Source organism: Egretta garzetta, unplaced genomic scaffold (genome assembly GCF_000687185.1).
Source record: "Egretta garzetta isolate BGI_Z169 unplaced genomic scaffold, ASM68718v1 scaffold70, whole genome shotgun sequence".
NCBI classification, from domain to species: domain Eukaryota; kingdom Metazoa; phylum Chordata; class Aves; order Pelecaniformes; family Ardeidae; genus Egretta; species Egretta garzetta.
This window is the reverse complement of record NW_009258539.1, coordinates 5,635,487-5,658,789: the sequence shown is the minus strand read 5'-3', so window position 1 is coordinate 5,658,789 and position 23,303 is coordinate 5,635,487. Positions and strand designations below refer to the sequence as shown.

At 36.3% G+C, this 23,303-nt stretch overlaps 1 protein-coding gene across 1 annotated transcript in view; it reads left to right on the top strand.

Annotated features, from left to right (window-relative positions):
• IL1RAPL1 (interleukin 1 receptor accessory protein like 1) overlaps positions 1 to 23,303 on the top strand; it is a 354,573-nt gene that overhangs the window by 221,228 nt on the left and 110,042 nt on the right. The gene's annotated exons all lie outside the window — the stretch shown is intronic.

Below are 23,303 nucleotides of genomic sequence, written 5' to 3'. Positions count from 1 at the left end.
TTCTGCAGCTTCACCTGCAAGCTTCAATTTATATATTTCATACATTTCTCCTATTGGTATTGATGCAAGATGGTGTATGCAATTTGCTTAACCACTTCAACTATAAGAAGAATCTGTTCTCACCTTGATACATGTACAACTTTATGTTCATGTTTACAGGACCTTCACTTGTACAGCAAGGCCGTATCAGACTCTTTCAGGCTCTAAATAATCAAATTTGCCATTTTAAAGAATAATTCATGGATTCCAGGTTTATTAGTCAAAGGAACAAACACAGTAACAAAGCATTTCTTTTTCTTTCAGAACCTAAATTTTCATAACAAGTAAAATCTTCAATACTGTAAAAGTTTTCTGACTAAAAGTTTCAATAAAGAAAGAACAAGACAGAATTCCTTAACATCCTTGACCCTCTAGAGTATAATAAACCCATCTTTTTAAGATACAGGTGGAACTAGATGCAAAACCACAGATATTTTTTATATTCTCTGAATTAGTCAAAGTTAGAATTAACATTAGCATTGTCATGAATGCTTAATATTAACCATATATATCCTTTTCTTTGCCTCATATTAAATTCATTTAAGTCAAATGATAAATGTAAATGCCAATGTAGATAAGGATCTCGGTGGCAGTGATAATCATAAATTCTACAGTTCTTTAAACTTTGCTTTATGATTTCTGCTGTAAGTCAATTCTATCAATATTTCTACTAAATATGTCATTTATAATTACAATTAAATTATATATACAGTATTTGAAAAAAATGTGTACATAAGCTTTGTGCTGCTGACAGGACTTCTTTATTCTCATAAATACTTATAAGCCAAAGAGTCTGCAGACAAATACTGTGAAAACTCTGCACCTTCATATGCTTTCTCTTGTTCTGTGTTTCTGTGTACATAGACAAGTTTAAACCTGAAAGTTTTGTTGCTCTGTAGAGTTATTTTATTAGAAGAACAGAACTGATTAAACATTCCAAGCAGGCTAATTAATTGTGTATTATCCTTATGGGTTAATGTGATGGCTTCCTTTATGAGTCTGCACATGCTCATCTCCCCCTCTCTCCATAAGCCTCTGCAGCTTTACTTAACTCGCTCTTCACTTGTTAATAGCTTCATGGCAATACTTGCTACTATAGTACAATGCTTAGGAGTCAGAGCATCTTCTGCTCCAACCCACAGTTGGTCTCTCACTGAATAATGCTCTCAGGTTGCCCAAATGTACTTCCATTCCTCACAGTGATCTTTGAGAACTCAGTACTTTCTGGATTGTCAAAGTAGCTTGATGAAATAAGTGAAAAAGGGTGAAAGAGAGATAGATACACATACAACGTGTATCTATTAGTGCTGTGAAAAGGAAGAGTAAATGCTTTTTCCACTATCAAGTAGGACATACAGTGTTTTCTACGGAAACTCCTAGTTACCTTTTGGCAGATGAATCCTATGTTCAGATCAAACTGCTAAGCCCATAGGGAATCAAGGAGCACCTTGCCACCTACTAGAAGTAGTAATGATTTACCTGCAGTGATCCATCTTCTTACTTCTAGGTCAAGTCAAAACCCTGCACCTTTCTGCCAAGTGGTGACAGTCACATTGTTATTGCATGCTATTGGGAAAAAAAAAAGGATGGTATTATTCAACTATTTTGTGAGGAATTACATCCCAAACACAAACAATGTAGTCTGGACATTAGGTAGTCAGGATTTCTATGACATATCTATAAGGTCTTTTCACAAGAAGCATAATGCCACCTCCTCTACCCTCTAAATGGTTGCCAACATGACCTGCTTGAATGTCAGCTTAGCCAGAAAGGCAGCTGCACTTGGAACGGTGAGTAAGCTGATATATCTTGCCTTCCAGTTCAGACTAGGTTTTCATCTGGCAGGTGAAGAGCATGAGCAAAGCAAGTCTGCATCTGCCTGGAAATACTGTAAACAAATATGGGAAATGAGCAGACGATATGGGATGGAGATGCCATTTTTAGACTCTGGAGTAAGATGGGATCTAATAGGCACAAGATCCTTTATCTCCTCGGTTGTAAGCTGATTCCTCTGTGCTGCCCTTTAAATCCTCATTATTACTTCTTTCCTTTTCATTTCTTTTGCAAGTCTCATTCTCCGTTCTCATCTACGGCTAGCTATCCCCATCTAGACTTGTAGGCGAGTCCACATTTGACCTGACTTCAGACCTTTTCTTCTTCCCTCAGCTGAATGCTTCACTTTCCTGGTGCAAATTATCAGGAAAGTATTTTCTGCATTCTTTTGTGGTGTCCCTGTTGCTAAGAAGAGTTTCCACAGCTCTGTGTTATCATTCTCCTTCAAATTCCTCCTTAAAACTCCTTTACTATGATGCTATGATGAAATTTGGAAAATAGATTACTCGTATGTGAAAACTTCTGGTTTTAATGCCATCTCCTCATTTTCCCTTGCATTTTTCCATCTGCCTATGTCAATCTGTTGCCTCTCATTTTAAATGTAGATTATAGATTTAAGATGATCAAGCTTAAGACCATCTATGACTGTTGTAGACTGTCTGCCATGATAATGCTCTGCTACATGGCTGGAATTCTTAGACATTATGGTAATGTCAATTATCATCATTTGTCAGAGCTTAGTCACAAGGATTTTTTTTCCCTGCATTTACAGCTAAAAGCTGAAAAATATAAAATGAGAATTCTGTTTCATAAAATGTTTTAAGGTTTCATCAATTGTGGAGGAAAGCTGTTTATAATGCGCAAAAGACAGCAATAAGGAAAAAACTTACCTCATCATAGTTGCCTCATTCTGAAAAGCCTTGTGTGATGTGGGGGGCAGGTCCCTGTTTCTGCTTAAAATAGAAAAAAAGAGGTATTTTTATTCACACACAGTAAAATGTCTTTAAAAGAGACATGAGGAGGGAGACTGAATCAAACAGAAGCATAAAGCTCTATCTATCTATGTTTTCTACATGCAGACCTATAGATTACTAGAAGTTTATCTGGCCAGAAGTTCACCCTTCTAGGTGAAAAAAAAAAAAAAAAGATAAAAAGAAAAAAAAGATTAAAAAAATAAAAGAAATAATTTAAGGAAAAAACTTTTGTTCTGATGAAGAAATCTTTCATCACAAAGTTATACAATGGTTCCGTCATCTCATACAATTAACTGTTTTTTTAAATGTATTTGCTCTGTGACAAAATGAGGAAAATAATTCACTGTCTCTGTTGCAATGTTGTAAGAAAGCATTAGAGTCCAAAAAAACCACTTAAAGAGCCTCACATGCACTCAGTCTTATTAAAATACATATACTTAAATTATTGTAATAACTTAAAAATAATAGTTTTTTATTATTTTATTATTGTTTTCATGGCTATATAAATTGAATATAAGTGTATACAATATATTCCAAAATCAACAAATTTTGCAACCCAGCAGTCAGGAAATGTTTCAGTGCATTTTGAAAAGTTCTCAGTTTAAAAAGAACTACAGACAAGCCTCCAGCAATGTGCTTCTACACAGCGTACAGAAATCTAAGCCATGTATACAAAATCTTAGGAGGAATGAATTACACAGAAGAAATGGTTTTGTTTCTATTTCTGCAAGGTTTTATAAACCTTGCCAGCAGAGTTCAATGAATATTGAGGGAAAAAAAGGCATGAACACACATTCAGCTGAAAACTTATATTGGTTATGTGCAAACTTTCCTTTGTACCATTTGTTGGTTTTCTTTCAAATAATTATTGCAGAATAGATATTCTAATGTTTATGCACAGATAACTAATGTGAAAGTTCAGGTTAAAATGTTTGTAAAATCAGTTTCATTTTCTACATCTTACTATCAGCTCATGTTTATGAAAGGTTTGTAATCAAATCAGGAATTTTGGCTTTTAACTATAAATTGTAACCAGATAGATGTAAGAAGCTCCGAAAAGACAATATCTACAAGTGAAATGATAGTTTAGAAAATAAGTCCTAACAGTGCTGATGGCTGCTTTCCCTGTTCTTGAGAGCTGCTTGCCCCTCTAAGAACCAAAGGCTGGGATCTACAAGTATCCTGAATGCTCTCTTCAACCTCAGGATATCTCATTCATTCATATTCACTCTCCACACAGGGTGCTTGCCACATTTCCCACAGCGAAGACTCCACTTTCAGATAAACATAATGACCAGTTTTATTTACTGCTAAAGCACTTGGCTTTTGTAAAGCTAATAGCTGGAAAATGGCATATCAGTTAGCAACTCTGATCAGGAAAAGGAATATAAACATATTGATTCAGGTAATCAGCGAGATCAAAGACAGTAAAATAAGCAGTAAGAGAAGAATCAAATATTTGAGACAATCCACAGACTGAAATCCAGTTTAATAAAAATATATGGGTTGGAATAATGGACATACCTGTAAAAATTAATGCTGTGTAATTGAAAAACCGGGGGAAATCTTTATGAAATAAAATATCAACAGTTGCAGTAGTGAAATGGTAATTTGAATTTTAGAGAAGTTGAATTTTAGAAAAGAAGATGTTAATCTAATGCTTCAGGTGTCAAACCACTTACTCAAAAAAAGATAAGAAAAAGATAAGTTATATGGCAAATGATCTCTTACAGAACTAATATATTTGATAGTCTTTCCCTGAAGCTTTGGAGCAGATTAGTGTTTAATAGTCAGTAAGGAAGTTCCTACATTTTTGTTTCAGAAAAACAGCTGTGCATTTCTGAAACATGTCAAAAAGTTAAAACAAGACACCTCCAACATTTTATTTTTTTTTTCTGGAAGTAAGATCAGTTTCATAATAACCATAGTACCACTGTTTGCATTCTTGTTATAACTGTCATCCAGAACAAGAGGCATCCTTACATTCTTGCTACATCAAAAAAGTAATAGGGGTATATCACAACATTATATCTTGCTCTGAAGAAAAAGTTAGTCTCAGGATTAGGAAAGAAAACAAGTTGTATCGCCTCTTAGTCATAAATTCCTTTAATTTCCCCACTCTTGCCTTCCACAGGAATGAAAAAGTTTCCTTCACCTTTGTCATGGAGCATCCTATGAGGTACTTTAGGCAGTGAATCCAGATTCTCCAGGATTCAATGATGTATTTCGTGTCTTCATGATTGTTCATAAAGCCAAAATTATAACCTTAAGGAAGCTAAGTCTGAAGCCTATAAAACCTCCACCTCAGCATCCCCAGGCCAAGTGCTCAGCTCTATAATGTGGATTTAACATGCTTCCTAGGGTACAATAAGGAATGTCTGTATATAGATTTTAATCTCAGGCACTGTTGTGGTTTAAGACCAGCCGGCAGCTAAGCACCACCCAGGCGCTCACTCACTCTTCCCCGGTGGGATGAGGGAGAGAATCAAAAGAGTAAAAGTGAGAAAACTTGTGGGTTGAGATAAAGACAGTTTAATAGGCAAAGCAAAAACCGTGTACATAAGCAAAGCAAAACAAGGAATTCATTCACTCCTTCCCACCAGCAGCAGCCATCTCCAGGAAAGCAGGGCTCCATCACATGTAACAGTTACTTGGGAAGACAAATGCCATTACTCTGAACATCCCTCCCTTCCTTCTCCTTCCACAGATTTCTATGCTGAGCATAACATCATATGGTGTGGGATATCTCTTTGGTCAGTTGACTGGGGTCAGCTGTCCTAGCTGTGCCCCCTGTCAGCTTCTTGTGCACCCCCAGCCTCCTTCCTGTTGGGGTGATGTGAGAAGCAGAAAAGTCCTTGACGCTGTGTTAGCCCTGCTCAGCAGTAACTAAAATATCCCTGTATTATCCACACTGTTTCCAGCACAAATCCAAAACATAACCCCATACCAGCTACTATGAAGAAAATTAACTCTACATCAACCAAAACCATCACAGGCACTTAATCTCTCCAGAACTGATTGTTATTGGATGTGAAGGAAAAAAATAAAAAACTTCTGATCAGTACTCTTGTCAAATGAAAATAATCAACTCTGAACAGAAGTAGAAAACTATTTGTTACAGCACTTTCCCCCTCAATTTATAAACTTAGTGCTTCTGCAAAGAACAAAATCGTTCCTTTAAAACTAGTAGCTATTACTTAAAGTTTATCAGAATGGATGAAAATAGCTTACCAATAATGTAAGACCAAGAGATTTCCCAGGCCCAAAAGCACCTCTGAGGTAACTTTCTTTACAGTGACCAACATCCTCCTTCCACTTCCTCCTCAGCACGCAATCCCTGATGTTACATTAGAGATTTCAGCCATGTGTAGTGTAACATAGTGTTTTGATGGTGATGTCAAGGATTTTCTGTTTGGCATATGATTGTTATCTGATGTCTTTTCCACCTTGCTCATTACTGACAGGACTGGTCCTCAGTTCCTCCAGAGACAGGGTGTTATCCAGGATTAGCTCTTTACTTGGCTGTCCTGTTTTTCATGACAGCAAGTGGAACTCCTTTAGCAGCGGTTGCCCACAAGGGAGATTCAACATGCTGGGAGGAAGAGAAACCAATGGAAAATTGATGCAGCCTCAGGATAGATATTTTTCCTTGCTGCAAAGCCTCTGTTTCTGACTGAGGGTAAAAAGCAAATCTAGCCTGCAGGCAGAAGCAGAAGAAGTGCCATGGCCTAGGTGGCTAATACTTAATTGTATTTTTTGTGTCTTTAACCTAAAAGAATTTTAATATTTTGGCTTTGCATATATTTGCCTAGACCTTGTCTAGACTTGCCTTGACTGTTGCAGTAGCCTATAGGTATACCAGTACAGGAAAACCATTATTAGTTTTAAATCGAGACATATTTAGTTGCTTTGAGGTGACACTGTCTCCTGAGGTGCTTACATAGACGACTTTCAGGCCCAGCTAAGCATTCCAAGGAAAAACTTGTTCCACCAAAGAAGAGACAAAAGACAATGAAAAAAAATTCTGTTTCATTAGATGATGAAAGTTGAAGCCATATAACATGTGGAAGAGAGCTATTTTTAACAGGAACATTATTTTTCATAGGAGGAATGTCCAGGAGGACTTCCCAATAGAGTGAAGAGTCTTTCCTGGTGTCAGTGGTAAATTAAGGACTTCAAAGGATGATCTCATGGAGATAAATCAGCCCTGCAAAGTCTGTGCAGAGCAAGGCCAGTGTGACAGAAGGGTGGACACAGTACATCAGCACAGTAAGCTCCCTGAGTGCTTGCACTCACTGTGCAATGTGGTGGCTGAGCAAAGTCAAGTCCCATGTACACTGATAGATGGTAGGGAAGAAACTACAACTAGGGTTCAACATCCATGAGGCTTAGGAGCAAACAGCTGAGGGGAGAGATAATAAGTGAAACCATGTAGCTCTCAGAGCTGCTCAGCTCTGCTTGTGGTCACAGAAACTATGTCGCAGTACCTAGGTCTTGTATAGCCACATGTAATAGGCTGGAAGACATAGCTCACATGTCACGATCACAGAAAAAACATGCATGAAGCATGGGCTGGCCTGCATTGGTGATTCAACAGTTTCACTACATTCTTCCAGGAGATGTTCTACCATCTTGCAAGGCTCTCCATTGTGCAGGACACTAGCAAAAATATGTGTTGCTCTGTGTGTGCTTTGATTAGAGAGCTTCTTGGCTATGGACGGTTTCAGTGTGCAGCACTTTGGGAATTGCCATGCTGGAGCAAATCTGAAGTCCTTCTGACTCTTACCTGAAAGGAAAACTTAAGAATGCTTTATGTAGAACAAAATGCTGAGTAACCAGACCAGCAACAAGCTTTCTTTGCATCCGCTGATGATCACAGAGCTATCCTTATTCTGTAAAATTTAGATGGTAAGGATTTGCTCTAGGCCTTTCGTCATATCTACAAGAAAAAGAAAAAGAGACAGTGCTATTGATGGTCTGGTTTGAGCCACAGAAGTCCTGACACAGTGTGAACAATTCATGACACTAATTAACCTATTCAGTATCGGTGTTAAATGGCAGTTTTGTGTTCTTGGTAAAGTTTGTGAAGCTGTGAAAAAAGAGATACCTTTGGAATGAAGAAAATTTCATTTGAAGATGCATCCCTATTTCTTTTTTTTTTTTTCTAAAGTCTCCCTGATGGGAAATTTTATGTATAATATGTATTTTTCCATCAGTGTTTACTTTGCAAGAGAGTATTATGATTATATTGAAAGCTACTACTATTTTATGGTATTATTCATTTAGAAATGAAAATGGAATAAAATGAAATATTGTTAAAAATAACTTTCTTCCACAGAAGTCTACAGATCCTTTTAGTTTCTAATGTTGACACATTTTTGAGAAATACTATACACTTACACTTAAATACAGTGAACACACAAAATAAGAAAGGGTTGGATTTTTCTTTCAGAGTCCCAGGAAGCTGTGATCTGTCATGTCACAGATGCATGTAATACTGACTCTCTTAACACACATAGTGTATAATTTAGGCTGCTACAGCAATTATGTGTCTGTTTTGACACACTTTCTCAGATTAAGGACTTTAAACTTCCTGGGATCTGTTTGTATATACGTGGTTATGCATATGGTTGCTTTTCTAGATATATAAATATAAGTGCATATATATATATACACACACACATGCATACATACTTATACATACATATATGTGTGTGTATTTACGCAAAAGTTTATATGTACATAAATAAAAAGATTTATAAATATGCATTAGTGGTGATACAAATATTAGCATTAACAATACATTATTATTAATAATACTATACATTGTATCAACCAAGATACTTCATTCTATAATTATTCCATTGGGAAAAACATACATGATGTTCCCCCATTCAAAAGTCTTTAAAAAATCCTATCCAAAAAGATCAGTTTAGGAGCAGATTTAGGAAGGATGTTTCTTTGTAAGATCCATATTCAAGCCTAAAAGAGACATATGGAATGCTCTAATATTACCAGCCTAATAAAAGCAGGTAGGTATTCCCAGCTGGTATAAATCTGTGCAACTGCAGTGACTTCAGTGTTTTTCAGCTGCAGCCTGTTTTCTAGTGTAGAACAAAAAAGTTTGGCTCCATTGTACAAAGATGATTATTGATTTTACTGTGTCCCTATTGACATCAGGTTTACAGTAGAAAAATCCAAACCTCCTTTCTAAAATTACCTCTCTTTCTGTTATGTTCATTCCAAAGCTTGTATATGAGAGATGAACAAAGGCAAATTCTTTCAATGTGTTCCTTTTTCACAAAGAATAATATACTGTGTCTTTGTTTAATTAGGTAAAGCCAAAGTACTTAGAAAAGCTCTTTCAACTATTGAAATGTCCACAATTTTTATTTATTTCTAATTAAGATCTTACGCAGAATGACTTCTGGGATCACCCCTGAGAGTATAGTTCCTACAGTTCTTACTCTTTCAATCTGTCAATGCAGAAGATTAACTGCAATGTAACCTGTGTACTAAAGATTGAACAGAAGGAAAGCTAATCTCATTACTAAGGCCAAAACCAAAAACCAAAACCCCCTTAAACAGTGTTATTGGCTGTCAGCCTTCCCCTGTGTCTAACTTTGGGATGAATACTTCATCTGTTGGTCACACTGGAAGAAGGCTAATTAGGTAATGTCTCAAACTAACACAATGTCTTAGCTGAAATCAGGATGCAGTTCTTGAAACTGAAGTACACACTTTGTGGTTTGCCAATTAGAGCACAACACCACCAAAACCCTTCAGCTCTTCTTTGTCAGGTCTTGGGCAAGAAATATACTGAATTCCATCCATAAGCTTTCTTTTTGGCAATTGTATATATTTTAAGTTTCAGTGTTCTTATGCTTAATGGCCCAAAGATCACTGCAGAACATAAGACTATGAAATCAGGGTAAGGAAGCCAATAACTAAGCTTTTGAAATCAGTGTCAGAATATTTATTCTTAGACACATTCTGTTGCAGACTAAAAACTCTTCCTTCTTTTCTTATGCTATGAACAGACTTCACTGGGAAAAGGGGTGATCAGGAAACTTGGGAAACAGAGACATTTTGACATTTTGAGGTTAAACTGAAAAGACACTTCTTGGCAAGGAGCACATTTCATGTTTGACAAAGTGTTGCATAAGTAGTGACAATTGTCGCCTTTTTTAGTCCTTTACCAAGTCAGAATGAGTAAAGGTGATATCATCCACACTGAATGAAGTCTGGTCTGTATTCTGTAATTCATTCAGGTTCAGACTTGTTTACACCTATTTATGAACCCATTAATAATATAAAACCCTTTTGTACCTAGTTTTCTGGGTCTTATTTACCTCTCACTATAAAAATAGTAGAAATTGTGTCCTTTTCATACTGACTGGGGTAAAGATAGGCTTTTAAAAAATGTAGTCTGGTTTTGTTGCTTTAATAATTGTTAAAACATTCTGATTTCTTGCATTTTTCATTCTACATTATTATAGGCATTTATCTCCCATTTAGCATACCATATATATGGCACACTGTGTTATAAAATATATACCACATTCTAAATGGTAATGTAAGTGCTCTACAAATTCTCTTCCTATTATTTTTCATTCAAATAAACAGGAAAAAAATGGGTAAAATACTAGAAGTATAGCACACTTTAAATGGATTAATTATGATTTTTTTTTTTTAACTTTAGGCATGAAAATCTCTGGCCATCTTTAATTTAAAAACACTTGGGGGTCATACAAGTTCTTATATTTTGATACCTAAACACCTGATTTTCCATTAAAGCATCACTAGCAAGATGTAGTGCCAAATTCACTGAGGCAGCAATGGAAACGCATTCATATAGGTAGTCCATACAGTTTTCTAAATGCAATTTTGACAACCATCATAAAGTAACAGTGCTATACTTTGTATCTCATTATGTATAATTATTTTTTATCACATTCAGAAGTTGCTAAAAGAAAAAGACAACTAGATAAAAGCGTGGAGGGACACAGAGCATTTGGCAAATTGTGGCTGTCAAAATGGCGATATTTTTTAGTGAGAAGCTAAGTAACTCGTACCATATAGTAGGTTTTTCCCCTAAACGTGACCTATGAAGTCTGCTCCATGGCAGAGTTTGACTTCAGGAGATACTCTGAAATCAGTTTAGAGGACAGAGATGACAGAGGACAAATTTTTTGTACATGTGCCATTAAACGAGTGCGTTGTGTATGTTCTTAGTGGTCCCTCCTATACTACCTTTACACAAGCAAAATCAGGAAAGAACTTCAATTAGTTTAGCTATGCTGTGGTGAGAAATTTTGAACTGTACTTTAAGCAAAATAGAGTGTGACATGGTGAAAAACAAGAGTATTGAATACAAATCATCTTACTGCTAACTTCAACAAGACAAAAAACAGAAGCTGAAGCACAGAACGTTCTGTACTTGTCATGATCCATGATTTGTAAATGTCTCGTAGAAGAGTACTGACAGATGCTTTGTGTAATAGTGATTGACTTCAGCAAAGATGTTACTCAGCCCAGCCCAGCCCTCCCTAGTGATCAGAAACTGCTACTCCTTTGCTGCAGGCTCAGTTCAAGCTCTTGTAATAAATCACACTGATGTCTACCTCTGATATATATAGGTAACACAATGGGGTGTCTCTTCACCTCCTGTTGCAGTTCACTGAAACTGTTGAAAAACTCTAAGGAGTAGCTCATTTGACACATTATTCTGGTTAGGAAAAGTGCTTTACACTCCTGTCTTACTACTTACCCAAGGATCTTAATGTTTTCTAAGCACTGAAGATTCCTAGGACTCATACAAGTAAAGAAGGGTTAATATACATATTTCACAGATATGTAATTTGTAGAACAAAGACATTATGCTGATCAGATTTCAAAATGAAGTGGTCTGATTTTTAACAGCTGAAATGGCCTTTCACAGAAATCCCTCAACTAATCAAAACATTCCATATCTTTATCTAAGTTATCTTCTTAATGCATTTTTGTATCCCAATCTATGACTTCTGTTTCAAGTTTCTGAGATATTTTTTATAAATGCATATTAAAATAAATATATAATGAAAAGTGTAAAGAAAACATATAAAAGCATATAAATATCAGTGACAAATTCTGAAGTTTTCAATGTGACTCTAAGAACTACAAAATTTGTAAAATAATAGCTTGAATCCAAACAAGAATTTCAATATGTTCAATATGTTGTTCAAAAGTCAAAATATGAAAAAAATGACTGTATTCCCTAACTCTCTATATTTCTTTGAGTTTGGGACATGCCAGAGTCTCTCTACAAATGTTATTCCTTGATCCCTTTTGTTCATGGCAAATTCTGAACTTTGCATCTGTCTAGTTCCTGTAACTGCACCAAATAGAAAGTGACCTTAGAAATAAAAGATATCATTCATTTGGCCAAATATGGGCTGCTGCAAAGCAGTTTTGACTTGTGTGAACACTGTATGGTCAACAGAAAGAAATACGTTTCACCCTAATATAGATGACTAATACAAGTCAGATGACTGATAGCCTAAATGTGATTATTTTGATTCCCTGTAGACAGAAAATAGGACCATTAGCTCAGGTGTAAATGTCTTCAGCGTGACCAGCTAATGTTAGATAGCATTAACCCCAGCCTTTGTTTCCTGAACAGAACTCCTCTGATTTTCTTTGAGCCAGTGTTTTGTTTTAGCTTGGTAGGTGGATAATGGCCAAGACTGGTGACTATCTGGATCTCCCTGGCACGGAGAGGTATGTCTTTCTCCTGGAGACTCTTCTCTGGTCCCCAGGCCCTTTCTTCTTTCTCCAGGTTTCAGGGCTGCAGAGGTTATCTAGAGCCCTTGCAGGGACCAATGCCACTAATGTTTTGCAGATGCAGGACTCCACCAATCATTCCCTGCTGTGGAATCCTGAATTTAGATTCAGAATATGCTATTTAACTTTTCTTAGCTCATAAGTGCTTCCATGTCCTGTCAGCCAGAATTATGCTGATATAACCTGCTTACAGCTCTGATTCCCTTTCCTCTACAAAGTTCCCAGTGTTTTGATACACTCAGGAATCTGTTGAGATTTGGAAAACCTGTTCGTAAGGGATGAACATTTAGGATCATGTTCCCTGTCATGGCATGACAGGAGATGCAAAAGCCGTGAGAGTCTGGAACAATAAGCTCAGAGGTGGATGTGAGATACTAATGAAATTTTGAGGTTTGGAAAATTACTGTGTCTGTAGTGTCCATATTATATATAAATTTAAGATGAATCTTTCCAAGAAACTTGTTGCTGCACTTTTGTGCGGGTTCTTGAGTTGTAGGATGAGAACAATAACTTCATTTTGGAAGACATCTAATGCTCTTACTGAAATAAAAAAAGCTCTTCTAGATAAAAATGATAGTTTATCAAACTCTTTACTAGTCTGATCGAAAGCAGTATCTTAATGATCCACTAGTTTTCTCTTTCAATACCTAGAAAATGTATAAAACCAGTGCAGTGATGTCATGATGCCCGCACCAATTAATTTCCTTTGTCTTGTTTTGCTTTAATGAAAGAGATGAAGGGAAAACAGGGCAGGGATCTGTACCCATCAAAATGTCCTGGCATGTGTCTTTGCAGAGCAGCACCAAAAATATTCTGATATCCTAAATACTAATACTGTGTTAAACAAAGTCATGTTTGTTAATTATACTGAAACAATTACATCCAAAGGTATGTTCTATCCAGGAAAGAGCTATGTTATTCCATGTAGAATCCCAACAGACATCCAAGAGATTTTCAAAAGTAATTTAAGATTTTGTTATGATCCTTTAGCATTCATTTAAAAATTACATCCCTTTTATAGGTTTGTGTACTCTTTATGGGATGATTCAGAAATTCTATGCAGAGGATAGCATTTCTGGGTGAACTCGTAGTGGTCTGTTAATTTCCCATAGAACCTTACTGGTTTCATTCTGACTGAGGAGGAATAAATTTGTTTGTTCGTGTGCCATCCACTTTGCATTTCATCTAGACTGACTGTGGTTGAGCTATATCTTTCATTGGAAGGCAATGAATAGTCACCAAATACTAATTGCTGTTCTTTTTAGGATTCTAAATACAGTCTTGTCCATTAGATCTCATCAAGAGTTGACCAGAGAGACCAGAAATGTAAAGATAATCTTGGTTTAGCCATAAACTTTTTTATTTACAAACTTCATGAAAAAGAACATCCATAACATCTTTCAGAAGTCTGCTCCTGAAAACAAAGTAAATTTAATTGACCAATCTTACCTATTTTTCCATGTATAATTATCAAACAGCCATTAAAATCTTAGATTCTGTTCAGGTTTTTCAGGTAGTGGAAAGTGAAGAACGTAGGAAAGATTGAAGCTCACATGGGATGGCCTGTTTTAGGAGTTGCAGTATATAGCATATCTATATATAATATATATAGATATATATGTATATAAAAAATATATAAAAATATATCTACCATATATATATAAACTATACCCAGACAAGTGCCAACATTGCATGGAAATATGTTGACCCTTGAGGATGGTATCTCTGAAGACAGCAGAAGCAGTGGGCCATAAATTTCAAGATGAAGAGGACTGATTTTTCATTTTCTGTTTCTCTGGGAGTATGATGAGCCTTGTGTAGTTTCTCAGTCACATAATTTTTAAGTGTTTTTTTATCTTCTACACTCATTATAAAAACATCACTTCCATATTTGCATAGAAGTGAATCATTAATTTTAGATATAATAACCACTTTATGGAAAATTGTTTTCATAAAGGCTGCATCATGGAAAAGGCTTTGAGTTTTTACACATTATTCAAAGCAAAAAAAGGAGACAGGTGATAATGCCACATTGAAAAAAAAACCTCTGCAATGGAATTATTGCCTTGTAAATCTTATATTTCAGCCCACACATTTGACGATTGATAGTCTGTGAAATTAAAGGTTTGGGATTTACTAGACCATTTGCACTTTCTCTGCAACTTTTGCAAGTTCTTGTAGACCATGTAACACTTCTGGAACAACTGTGGAAAATATTACAGAAACACTATAGATTATATTTTGTCTATTTTCATAATTTTCTCTTGCTTTAGTGACTACAGAATATTTTTCCAGAGTTAGGTGTTTATAACAACACACATTAATGAAACCATAACTTGTTCATTTCTTCATTGTACCTTCTACTGAATATTCCCCCCCCCCAAAAAAAAAAATGCCAAAAATTAAAATAAAAACAAAACTGATGAGGTTATAATTGAAAATGTAATACTATGAAAAATCTCTCACTTAAGAAAAAAATCTCTTGGTTCTATAATGTGATTTGGTTTTATGTTTTCCAAGCAGTAAGGCATCTCTACATTGTCACTATCATTGAAAAATTTTCAGCTCTAACTTGTAAAAATGTGTTAACCCCTCTGTAATATTTTGTTAGCTATAATTGCAGAGATTATTCATTTTCTTCAAAACCAAAAAATTACCAGAAAAACAATCCGTGTTAATTATCAAGAAGTGTTTTAATACTGTTGATATAAAAACCAGAACTGGTAGAAGAAACCTTGTGTCACAGATTGAGTGAGAGGAAGGCAAAAATAAATAGATTATTGATGTAAAACAGTGAGTTAACAAAGTTCAATGGTCAATGAAACAGTAGTTTATAATATTCAGTGGCAAGGTACACTTGGTTTTATTTACTGCATAGAGGACAGGGACAGACACAACTGTTAGAGACACCCTCACGCTGAGTCATGAGGTTTAGAAAAGATCCCCTCACTTCCTAAACTCCTTCCTCAGAGTCCAGATGCGGCTGGATCCAGTCCTAGTCCCAGACTTGGTCAATGGTTTATGTCTAAAAGATTATATATGTGCAATCAATCCTTTATGTCACTCCGCTAAGGTTTCAGAGTTTAGCATGCTATTAGCCACTTACCCAGAATCTGTTGCAGCAAGGAATCTCTCACCCTCAAGGAGTAACCATGAGGGGCTCCCCTACTCAAGGGGAGATCCTGGACTGCAGCCTGCGGCCGTGCAGGAGACCTCATAGGGCTCTTGGGCTGCTCACCTGATGGGGGCCAGGTGACTGGCTTGTAGTCATATTTGGGTACCAGCCACAGATTTTAGTTCCTTTACTGTGGTTAGGTGGGCACATTGCACAATAGCCTTTGGGTATTGTTATCTGTCTCCCCCACATCCACTTTGAGCTAGATGCATCCACAAGGACCGGACACATCCATTACAACTGCTACAAGCATTTATTGCTTGAGTGGAGTTATGGGAAGAGGTTGGGGAGGGAGAGGGGTGGGGACAGCACACCACCACACCTTCTCCATACCTGTAATTTTGATTGGCACCCCTGGTTCAGGTTAGCAAGTTATACACTAAAAGGAAGAGCAGGGCAGGCTAGAAGGGAAGTCTGCATGCTTCCTTCCTCACAGCTTACATGTAGGTGCTATTCTCTATTCTAAAGGCTGACTGCAAAAGTTTGTGCTTCCATTTAGCCTTGGTGCAAGGGCCAGAACACTCTCATTGTATATTCTTGTGAGCATTTCCATACCATACTATCTCACATCAAGAAAATAGACTGGAGCCAGGTTAAAGTTGCTCATGGTTTTAAGGAGTGGTCACTGAGGTAATATTAATAAACTTTTAATTGTTGTTCCCCATCGTCTTTCAATCCCAGCCATATGCTAGATCCTTTTGAATAGTTCAAATTATTTTTACGACTGTGTAATACTACTATGCTCTTTAATACAATTCCAAACGTAACGAGGGCTAAATGTAGTGAAACAAAAAGATCTTCTAAGCCTGAGGAAAGAAAAGGTTGTCAGTTATGTGCTTGAATGCCTCTCTTCTCCAGGCTCATGTGAATATGCATTACTTAAGTGGATGAAACTTTTATAATTTTGTTTGAGAGCTCACCTTTAATGATTATAGCATATATGATTGTCATAAACAGTGATTTTATTTACCAGACTTGCTTGCATTTTATGTAAGTTAATTACTATTCTGATAGTACTGCAGCATACCAATTAGTGGCAATAAGTGCACTGGAGAGTTTGGAGTAAAGGAATCTGATAAGAATTATCAAAGTATTTTTCTGTCATCTATTTCTTTATGCAACCTCAGCAAAATGAGTTGTCATTTTTAGAAATGTTAACTCAGTATTTAGAATGTTATGTATTGGGTAATAAGCCTAAAAACTTTATTTTCACCTAGTTTTCATAACTTTTAATTTTGTACAATTTCTCAATTCAGTTTTTTGAAGTAAATTCACTTTATCTGAAGAACTGGTCTACATTTTACCTGTGTTGCAAAACCACTTTCAAGTGACAGAAAATGGTTGCCAAAATTTACTTTACAGTTGGAGAAGTCCAACTGTCTTCTGGTTTTGCATTTATTTATCTTTCTTGATCATGGTTTTGGTTTGGTTTTCTTGCTGTTTTTGTTTGGGTTTTATTTCCCCTTTGGAGAATATGCACTAAAGTCAGTAACAGAAAATAAACCCTAATCAGTTATGAACTGTGACTACATTTGGCAGATTTGCTAGACATTATATTTTGGAGCTAAACCCTTGTTTCAAGATAGTTCTTCAATTAGTGATATTCACAGTTTCTCTTCCTGATATTGCATTTTGGCACTTAGACAACTACATCAATACCTGCAGAGCAATAAGTACCTAAAGTGGATGATTCATCCCATCCTAAGATGCCTCTTTAAAGTGGTTGGCTGAATTCCCTCAGGAAATACATTATACCCTTCAGTGACTACAGAGGGGTCCTTGATAGGCTAGCTTTAAGATGGCACTTAAAGTCAGGTGACGTTAGCACTGCATTTCCCATTTAAACAGACTGGTGTAGCTCTCTCAAATTCAAGAAACCCCAGAATCCAGCCTGTGTTTCATATCAGATGTTTATGCAGTGGGATGCTAGTGAGATCTGGTCAAGTAATGCTGTAGTCGCCCAAGCACCTGCCACATGGGGAAGTACTTCCTTCAAACGGCTTCCTTCTTTGCAGGTGATGGGGCCTTCAAGGGCTTGTCCAAGAAGATTCTGGGACTTGTCCAGGGCCTTGGAGGGTCTTGGTTTGACCATCTTCACTTGCAAACCCTGTTGCATTAATGGACATATGTAACAGTCCCCTTTTGCTAATTGCTAATCTTTTTGCAAATTTTGCAATATAAGTGATTAAGCATCATCTGTAGCAAGTTGTACTTGCTCTAGCTGGGATGTAGTTAACTTTCTTCATAGCAACCCATATGGTGCTATGTTTTGGATTTGTGACTAAAACAGTATTGTTAGCAAATATTTTGGCTCTCACTGAGCTGTGCCTGCACAACATCAAGGGTTTCTCTTTTTCCCACTCTGCCACCTTCCCCCCAAGAAAGTAGGCAGGCTGGGGGTGGGTAAGAAGTTGGGAATGGACACAGCTTGAACAGCTGATCCAGACTGACTGAAGGGATATTCAATGTCATATAATGTCATGCTAAGCAACAAAAACTGAGGTAGAGGAAAAGGGATTTTTGGTTTGGCTTCCAAGGTGGCCTTTGCTCAGAACTGGTTGAGTATCAGTCTGCTTATGCGAGGTGGTGAGTGATTTGCTTTGTGTTGCTCATGTTTTTTTCTCTTTCCTTCACTTGTTACACTGTCTTGTTTTGACCCACAACTTTTCTTAGTGCTTTTCTTCCTATTGTCTCCACTGTCCTGCTGGAGTGGGGAGTGAATGAGCAACTGTGTAGGTGCTTGACTGCTGGCTAGGGTCAACCCACCACAGTTCTTTTTGGCACCCTAAGTGGGGCTTAAGAGGTTCAGGATAATGACAGACCTGATAAGAGTGTGCTAAACTGAGTTTATAGTGGTTATATCTGTTTAGCTGTTACTTGGAAGGCTGTTACTTTCTGTTGCTGGTCCCAATGTTGACTTATTTGCTCCTTCACCTGATCCATTGCTCACTCCTTTTCTTCCTGTACATTCAGTTCCAGGAATTGTTAGTGGCTGCTTTCACCTTCTGCAGTTTGTGCTGCTTATGGTTTTTTCTCTTTCCTTGACTCCTTAAACTGTCTTTATCTCGACTCACAACTTTTGTCACTTTTTGACTTTGGATTATTCTCTCTGTCTTCTCACCATGGAGGAGGAGTGAGTGAGCAGTTGTGTGAGTGATTAGCTGCTGTCTGGGGTCAACCCACCACACAAGCCAATACGTCAAACTCAACTGATACAGAAAAAAAAAAAAATTGTCATTCTAGTCCTTATTTCATGTTGTATCAATGACAATAATACCAATATCAGCATGCTTTCTATTTAAATTTTTCCAGTACCGGTTTCAATGGGTGAGACAGAAACATTTATGCCAGTGAAACCATGAGTCGGACTTATATCATGTCAAGCTGGTAGTATGGCACTGCAAAAGGGCAGCCTGCAATCTCCTTTCCAGAATAAATTCTCAGCAGAGTTCAGAAGAAAAACTTACTTTTTTCTAGTAGTCTTGCTGTTTTATATTTTCTCTACACACTACACTACGGTATCATAAGCTGTTGAAGCCCATAATAAAAGAGGAAAGTTTGTCGTAAATGGAACCCAGTTTCCTTACTAGGTATGTTTCTTGAAAGCTGGGATTACATATTTACTGCTGCATTTGCAGTTGTTTTGAAATATATGCAAATACATTTACCTGGATTTTTATATTTAGTCCAGAGACCTACTATTTTCTTCTGTAATTTTGTGTTAAGTGTTCATTTAAAGACAGCAAATTTTACTTCTTAATTTTCCATAAATATTTAAAACAATTGAGTTATTTTAAGTTCCTATCCATTATTACTGAGACAGAAATTGCTCATTTCAGCCAAAAAATTGTTGAGAGAGTTTTGTTTGGTTGTTTTTTCCCCCTGGTTAATTAAAATCAGGCTGTAGTTTAAGTTGCTTTGGAACATGCTACAGCCATTGATTATATACTATATTACAAAAAGTAAAAGTAATATGCAAAGTTAACATGTGCTGCCAGAAACATTTAATGTTTGCGCCAAATTTCAGTGGAGGATGACATTATCTGGCTTTTCTATAAAAATCATTGAAGTAAGAGCAAGTGACATAGTTTAACCATAGAAAAGGTACATGAACATGAAATGTACATAGACTGAGCTTCCTCTTCTTCTTTATATTAGATAATTGAGCACACTGAACTGCAACAGGCTTGTCAGTCCCAATCTAGAGACACTCCCAATTTGACACATTTTCCAAAATACAAAGAAATTCAGAAATTTGCAAAGGGGAGTTGGAAAAAAAATTATTCTTTTATTAAGTTAGTATGTGGCTGTGTTTAGTTTCTTCTCAAGCAGAATTATCCTTTTCTCAAAGTGTATTTTTAAATAATATATATTTTTTAATGACTCAATTGCAAATACTATTTTTTTAATTTTTATTTTACAAAATAAATAAGCCTCAGGTTATACCAGTAGTAAATGAAACTACCACCGTCAAGTATTCTGTGGTGGCTGGCTGTTTATAGAGATATAGCTCTGATTTTGATTACAAATGGGAATAACTATAGGAACAGATTGTCCTCAATCTAAGTGGATCTGGCAGGGCAGTAGGTAATAGATTTCTGGCTTGAACAGACTAAGAATGTTATTGACATCTGTATCCTTGGGATTAACAGCTAGAAGAAAGTACCAGAGTAGATGGAGGTCCACGTTCCCTCTACTTCACTCCCTTCACATTCCCTCCAACACATTTCTGCCATCCCGCATCTGCTTCACTTCATCACACTCACATCTCCGGATTATTGAAGTCAAACCTAGCCAGGCTTTTCCACTACTGGCAGACTGATGAACTTATTTTGCACAGCTGTGACACTGCACTTCCTATATTGCAGGGACAAGAAAATGAATAAAAGAATGCACAGCCTTGTTCTCGTGACATATGCTAAGAAAAGAGCAATACCAGGAAGCAGGGAATGAATGTAATTCCAACTGTCTAATGCCTAACTATAAGGCCATTGCAGAGCCTCCTGACTAAACAGTGGAACACATACAAATGTGGATGAATTGTCTTCTCTGGAAGGAAACACCTGCTCTGTTCTAAATAGCTATTAAACATTGGTTTTAGAAGGCATCTGGACATTAAAAACAGGTTAAAATTAAAAAAAAAAAAGACATCACAGTCATCAGTAAAACTCCTGTGGAATTTGCTTAGACCAGGATTTTCTGCATGATTCTTGTGCTAAATATTTTTTAAGAAATCACTCTACTGGGCAGTTCAGAAAAGATGCTGAGCTCCTTGAGGACAGAGCTGGAGAGGAGGGCAACACCTTGTCATGTGTAGAAGACCAAAAGCTGAACCTCTGACATGACAAATACCATGCTTTACATCATATGACCATGAACAGATCGGTTCATCTTCCTTTGCCTCATTTTTCCTATCAACAAAATGTCAATAATAATGCTGGCCTCTTTTTAAAGTACTTTCATATTTAAAGATTAAAAATTAAATAAAAAATGAAATAAAATACGGGTGGTATTCTGAAAAGCACAGTTATAAACGGAGGAGAACATCAAAGGTACCAAAACAGGGCAAGTATTAATTTTAGGTTCTTGTCTTCATCGTTCCAGGGATTTGTGTGCATGCACATGTGCATACATTTAAGAGGCAACTTACTGTGTAGTTTCATTTAATTTGAAGTAATATTTCATAACAATAAGAACAACAAAAGCACCAAAACCAACAGTAAACACAACAATAACAAAATGCTACAAAGATTCGTTTTGTGCAACTATGTATGTACTTCATGAAACTTTAACAAATTTTCCATAGTTGTTTGTATTGTATAAATAATAGTTTTGTCTATTGAGTATGCATTGGAACACATATATTTATATAATACAAATATAGTATGGGTATAGTATGAATTCGTGCTTTGCTAAGGTCAGATATTTGTAGAAGACATGATTTCCTGACAGCTCTGACTTGTCACCACATTTTCAGTACGTAATGAAATGAAGAAGACGGTTATAGTAAGATCAGCAAGTGTTCTTACATGATAAAAAGTGGCAGTTGCTCACACCGATCCTTTGAAAAAAGAAATGTACTGAAAGGATACTGTCAAAATCATTAGGCTTGAAGTGTGACCTACCTTGATAGTAGTTCTTTATGGTAAATCTTACTGTAAAGATTGTAAAGACTTATAGCAATGTGATTTGAGAAAAGTAATGCAGCATTGCAATTCAGGAAGTTTTGATTTCTGGTCATTGTGCTCCTGACAGTATATGCGCTGACATGAGGAAAGTCGCTTGCGGTAAGTCATACATCTATGACATCTCTTTATTTTGGTAGACATCCACATTACTCAGGGTAAGCGAATGCCAGAGTTCCATAGCACGTACACCTATGGCAGCAAGACAGGTACCACTTCGAGGAAACGGTGTCTTTTTCAGCTCCATAAGCCACCAAAGACTTCCAGCCAGTTCTTATCCAGACTTCATGAGAAGTTATGCTTTTTTCTCCCTTTACTCATGGCCCTTGGTTGTATAAGTACTGACTAGATTTTATGTTTTGGTCTTTCTTTCCAAGTCTTAAAATCTGCAAAATGTGTGCAGTAAAAGCAGGCATACATTAATGTTAAAACTCATGTAGATGCTGTTTACACAGTGCAAAACATATTTACGTATTTGAATTTGAAATTTCTCTGAAAAACAGTTTCTTATAGGTGCAATATAGCTTTTCTTTTTAACTGGAGAAAAATATTCTCTTTTATTAGTCCTTAAACCTGATATTTCTGAGATTAAGTAATTTGAGGTCAAGAAGCTCCTACTGTCCTCAAATCTGTATGAATTACAGGTTTGTGTTGAATAGATAAAGGATATTACCTCTATTTAGATCAAAGTTACTAACTAAACTTTTGAGAGTCTTTGAATAAAATATGGTAACTCTGGGAGCAACAGCAGTTGTAACTTTAGCTGCTTAGATTGACATATCCTTTTACCCAACACAAAACATCTTTTCTAGAATATTATGTGTCTACAACTTTACAGCAAAGACAAATCAGAAATATGAACCATGACACAAGAATTTCTCACCAGTTATCATCTTCAAAAATGAATAGATAAAAAAGAAAGTGGGATATTTTTGAACGTGGTCTTAAATTATATGTTTTTCTACAGATACCTGTTTTTACAGTGAAATTAATTGTACTAATCCTGTTCTCCAGCACACTTCCAAATTAATTGTACATACAATTAGCAAGGTATGATATCTGCAAGTTTTGTAACAAAATTTGTCAATTAAAATGTATTTTGAAAAATATCTTTACATAAAAATGTCAGAGCAGTTATTAGGGAGTTGCAGTTTTCAGCTTCCTTTGTTGAAGTCTTCCTGCTTTAACATTTCTGAGTCATTTCAATGATTTAATATTACTATAAGACTGCAGACTTCTTATGGAGGGGGTGTATCCCAGAGAAATGATAAGCTC